This window comes from Arachis ipaensis, chromosome B9, assembly GCF_059453495.1.
Source record: "Arachis ipaensis isolate K30076 ecotype BB chromosome B9, ASM5945349v1, whole genome shotgun sequence".
Taxonomy (NCBI): domain Eukaryota; kingdom Viridiplantae; phylum Streptophyta; class Magnoliopsida; order Fabales; family Fabaceae; genus Arachis; species Arachis ipaensis.
Genome location: NC_142444.1, coordinates 80572167 through 80578166, shown reverse-complemented (window position 1 = coordinate 80578166; position 6000 = coordinate 80572167).

Genomic DNA, 6000 nt, shown 5'->3' with positions numbered 1-6000 from the left:
AACTCTTCAAGCTTGGTGTGCCACGCCTAGGTTCTCAAGTGGCCCACCCAAGTGACTTCTTGGGGCTGGCGTGCCACGCCTTCGACATCAAGTGGCACGCCATAGTGAAGGTTCTTCTTGGAATGGTGAGTTGGCGTGACACGCCCCTTTGATCAAGTGGCACGCCCATAGTAGTTGATGGGTCAGGCGTGCCATGCCCAGCTTGGCGTGCCACGCCCCTTTTGTTTCCTCCATTATAGCTCTCTGCAATTTTGTATTAGCGTGCCACGCCCAGTCTCTGGCATGCCATGCCCATATGCATGCTTGGACTTCTTCTCTGGACTTCAGTATTGGCGTGCCACGCCCAGCTCCTGGCGTGCCACGCTAGTGCATTTTTGTGGCGTTTGCTTCAAGTGGCACGCCAGTTTCACACGCCCAGTTTCTTGTTTGTCTTCCACCCAATTTTTGAGGCTTTTTGATGAGCGGATAATTCATATGCTTTTTGGCATTGTTTTTAGTATGTTTTTAGTATATTTTAGTTAGTTTTTATTATGTTTTTATTAGTTTTTAAATAAAAATCACTTTTCTGGGCTTTACTATGAGTTTGTGTGTTTTTCTGTGATTTCAGGTATTTTCTGGCTGAAATTGAGAGACCTGAGTAAAAATCTGATTCAGAGGCTGAAAAAGGACTGCAGATGCTGTTGGATTCTGACCTCCCTGCACTCAAAGTGGATTTTCTGGAGGTACAGAAGCCCAATTGGCGCGCTCTCAATTACGTTGGAAGTTAGACATCCTGGGCTTTCCAGCAATATATAATAGTCCATACTTTGCTTGAGATTTGATGGCCCAAACAGGCATTCCAAGTCAGCTCAAGAATTCTGGCGTTTAACTCCAGAACTGGCACAAAAGCTGGAGTTAAACGCCCAAACTGGCATAAAAGCTGGCGTTTAACTCCAAGAAATATCTCTACACATGAAAGCTTCAATGCTCAGCCCAAGCACACACCAAGTGGGCCCCAAAAGTGGATTTTTACAATAAACACCCCAGCTTACTCATTTTCTGTAACCCTAGGTCACTAGTTTACTATAAATACTACTTTCAGTGATTCATCTTGTACCTCATGACATTCTACACGTTTCTCATTGTATTTTCTACGGCATGAGTCTCTAAACCCCATTGTTGGGGGTGAGGAGCTCTACTGTTCTTCATGAATTAATGCAATTACTACTGTTTTCCATTCTATTACGCTTGCTTCGATTCTAAGATATTCATTCGCACTTCAATTTGATGAATGTGATGATCTGTGACACTCATCATCATTCTCACTTATGAACGTGTGCCTAACAACCACCTCCGTTCTACCTTAGATTGAATGCATATCTCTTAGCCTCATGATTCAAATCATAGTCTTCGTGGTATAAGCTAGAATCATTGGCGGTCATTCCTGAGATCCAGAACGTCTAAACCTTGTCTGTGGTATTCTGAGTAGGATCTAGGAAGGGATGACTGTGACGAGCTTCAAACTCGCGAGTGTTGGGCGTAGTGACAAACGTAAAAGGATCAATGGATCCTATTCCGACATGATCGAGAACCGACAGATGATTAGCCGTGCGGTGACAGCACATTTGGAACATTTTCACTGAGAGGACGAGATGTAGCCATTGACAATAGTGATGCCCAACATAAAGCTTGCCATGGAAGGAGTCTTGCGTGCATGAAGAAGAAGACAGTAGGAAAGCAGAGGTTCAGAAGACAAAGCATCTCCAAAGCCTCAACCTGTTCTTCATTACTGCATAACAAGTATTTATTTCATGTTCTTTTACTTTTTACAATTAAATCTGAGAATTATTGATATCCTGACTAAGAGTTACAAGATAACTATAGCTTGCTTCAAGCCGACAATCTCCGTGGGATCGACCCTTACTCACGTAAGGTATTACTTGGACGACCCAGTGCACTTGCTGGTTAGTTGTGCGGAGTTACAAACGTGTGATTGTAATTTCGTGCACCAAGTTTTTGGTGCCGTTGCCGGGGATTGTTCGAGTTTGGACAACTGACGGTTATTCTTGTTACATAGATTAGGAATATTTTATTTTTGTTGGTTTAGAGTCTTTTATTTGAGTTTAGTTTTATATTTTAAGTTTGGTGTCAATTGCATGATTTTATTTTCTTTTAATTTTTCGAAATTGCATGTCTTTAGTTCTTTCTTGATCTTCAAAATTCTATGTTTGGTATCTTCTTTGTGTTTTTCCTTTAAATTTTTAAAAAGTTGTGTTTGATTTTCTAAAAATTTTGAGTTTGGTGTGTTTTTGTGCTTTTATTTCCTTAAAAATTTTTCAAAAATTTGTTCTTGGTGTTCATCTTGATCTTCAAAGTGCTCTTGGTGTTCATCTTGACATTCAAAGTTTTCTTGTTTGTTCTCTGTGTTTTGGTCTAAAATTTCTAAGCTTAGTGTCATTTTGTTGTTTTTCTCTTTTCGCATTAAAATTCAAAAATAAAAAAAATATCCTTTCCTTATTTTACTCATAAATTTCGAAATTTTGCATTAATTTAGTCAAAGATTTTCAAAATCATATATTTTTTTAGTCAAGTCAATATTCTAATTTCAAAAATTGATCTTTTCAAATCTTTTTCAAAATAATTCTCAATCATATCTTTTTTTTTAATTTGCAATCATATCTTCTAAATCATATCTTTTTCAAAATAATTTTCAATCATATCTTTTTAATTGCTAATTTCAAAATCTTTTTAATTAATTAATTAATTTAGTTTTCAATTTGCTTTTATTTTATTTTATTCCCTTTTGTTTTCGAAACTTTAATTTATTTTCCATTTATTTTACTTTATTTTATTTAGTTAATTTTAATTAAAATAAAATAAAAACAAAAATATATTTTATTTGTAATCCACATCATCTCCCTTTCTCCACCATGGACCTAAGTGGAAGTGAACAGTCCAGAAGGACTCTGGGGTCATATGCTAACCCCATTACAGCTGCATATGGGAATAACATCTGTATACCTCCCATTAAAGCAAGCAGCTTTGAGCTAAATCCTCAGCTCATTATCATGGTGCAGAAAAATTGCCAGTATTCCAGTCTTCCATAGGAAGAACCTACTGAGTTTCTGGCACAGTTCTTACAAATTGTTGACACAATACGTGATAAAGAAGTGGATCAGGATGTCTACAGATTATTATTGTTTCCATTTGCTGTAAAAGATCAAGCTAAGAGGTGGTTAAATAACTAACCCACATCAAGCATAAAAACATGGAGACAATTAACAGACAAATTCCTGAATCAATTTTACCCTCCAAGAAGGATGACACAGCTAAGGCTGGACATCCAAGGCTTTAAACAAGAGGATCATGAATCCCTTTATAATGCCTGGGAGAGGTACAGAGGGATGCTGAGAAAATGCCCCTCTGAAATATTTTCAGAGTGGGTACAGTTAGACATCTTCTACTATGGGCTTACAGAAAAAGCTCAGATGTCCCTAGACCACTCAGCTGGTGGATCTATACACATGAGAAAAACAATTGAAGAGGCTCAAGAACTCATAGATATAGTTGCTAGAAATCAACATCTGTATTCAAGCAGTGAGCCCTCCATAAAAGAAGAAGTTATGGCAGTAACTACTGATCCTAATCCTCAAGAACAGATTATTGAACTTAATCAGCAATTACTCCTTATGACAAAACAATTAGCAGAATTCAAAGAGATGCTCCAAGACACTAAAAATTCTAACAAGAATATAGAAGCACAATTGAATCAGACAAGACAGCAGCTATCTAAACAGTCGAACCAACCCGAATATGTCTTCAACTTGCTGATGGCTCCATTAAATACCCATCAGGCATAATTGAGGACATGATTGTCAAGGTTGGGCCATTTGCCTTTCCCAATGACTTTGTAGTGCTGGAAATGGAGGAGCACAAGAGTGCAACTCTGATTCTAGGAAGACCTTTCCTAGCAACTGGACGAACTCTCATTGATGTCCAAAAAGGGGAAGTGACCCTGAGAGTCAACGAGGATGAGTTCAAGTTAAATGTTGTCAAAGCTATGCAGCATCCAGACACGTCAAATGATTGCATGAGCGTTGATATTATTGACTCCCTGGTGGAAGAGGTCAATATGACTGAAAGTCTTGAATCAGAGCTAGAGAACATCTTTAAAGATGTTCAGCCTGATCTGGAGGAATCAGAGGAAATAAAAGAACCTTTGAAAATCCCTCAGGAAGAGGAGAAACCTCCTATACCCGAGCTCAAACCACTACCACCATCCCTGAAATATGCATTTCTGGGAGAGGGTGACAATTTTCCAGTGATCATAAGCTCTGCTTTAAATCCACAGGAAGAGAAAGCACTAATTCAAGTGCTAAGGACACACAAGACAGCTCTTGGGTGGTCCATAAGTGACCTTAAGGGCATTAGCCCAGCAAGATGCATGCACAAGATCCTATTGGAGGATGATGCTAAACTAGTGGTTCAACCACAGAGGCGGCTAAATCCAGCCATGAAGGAAGTGGTGCAGAAAGAGGTCACTAAGTTACTAGAAGCTGGGATTATTTATCCTATTTCTGATAGCCCCTGGGTGAGCCCTGTCCACGTTGTCCCCAAGAAGGGAGGCATGACAGTGGTTCATAATGAAAAGAATGAACTGGTTCCTACAAGAACAGTTACAGGGTGGTGTATGTGTATTGACTACAGAAGGCTCAATACAGCCACCCAAAAGGATCACTTTCCTTTACCATTCATAGACCAGATGCTAGAGAGACTAGCAGGTCATGAATATTACTGCTTTTAGGATAGCTATTCAGGTTACAACTAAATTGCAGTGGATCCTCAGGACCAAGAGAAAACAGCATTCACATGTCCTTCTAGAGTATTTGCTTACAAAAGAATGCCTTTTGGTCTGCAATGCACCTGCAACCTTTCAGAGGTGCATGCTCTCTATCTTCTCTGATATGGTAGAGAAGTTCCTGGAAGTCTTCATGGATGACTTTTCAGTATTTGGAGACTCATTCAGCTCCTGTCTTGATCATCTAGCACTTGTCTTGAAAAGGTGCCAAGAGACTAATCTGGTCTTAAACTGGGAAAAATGTCACTTTATGGTGACTAAAGGAATTGTCCTTGGGCACAAAATTTCAAGCAAGGGAATAGAGGTGGATCAAGCCAAGGTAGAGGTAATTGAGAAATTACCACCACCTGCCAATGTTAAGGCAATCAGAAGCTTTCTAGGGCATGCAGGATTCTATAGGAGGTTCATAAAGGATTTTTTAAAAATTGCAAAACCTCTAAGCAACCTGCTAGCTGCTGACACGTCATTTGTGTTTAACACAGAGTGTCTGCAGGCGTTTGAAACCCTGAAAGCCAAGCTGGTCACAGCACCAGTTAACTCTGCACCTGACTGGACATTACCATTCAAACTAATGTGTGATGCCAGTGACCATGCCATTGGTGCAGTGTTGGGACAGAGGCATAACAAGCTTCAGCACGTCATTTACTATGCTAGCCGTATTTTAAATGATGCACAGAAGAATTACACAACCACAGAAAAAGAGTTACTTGCAGTGGTTTATGCCATTGACAAGTTTAGATCCTATTTAGTAGGTTCAAAAGTGATTGTGTACATTGACCATGCTGCTCTTAAATACCTACTCACAAAGCAGAATTCAAAACACACGCTCATAAGATGGGTGTTGCTTCTGCAAGAGTTTGATATAGAAATAAGAAACAGAAAAGGGACAGAGAACGAGGTAGCTGATCACCTATCCCGGATAGAACCAGTAGTAGGGGCGTCCCACCCTCCTACTGAGATCTCTGAAACTTTTCCGGATGGGCAACTCTTTGCCATTCAGGAAGCACCATGATTTGCAGACAGGAAAAAGAAGAAGCATGAAAGGCTTCTCTCAATACAGAGTCAAATAAAATCCCCACATTCAAACTCTAAGTTTGGTGTTGGAAGGCCACAACCAAACTCTAAGTTTGGTGTTAAGAGGCCATCATCATGCTCTGAGTATC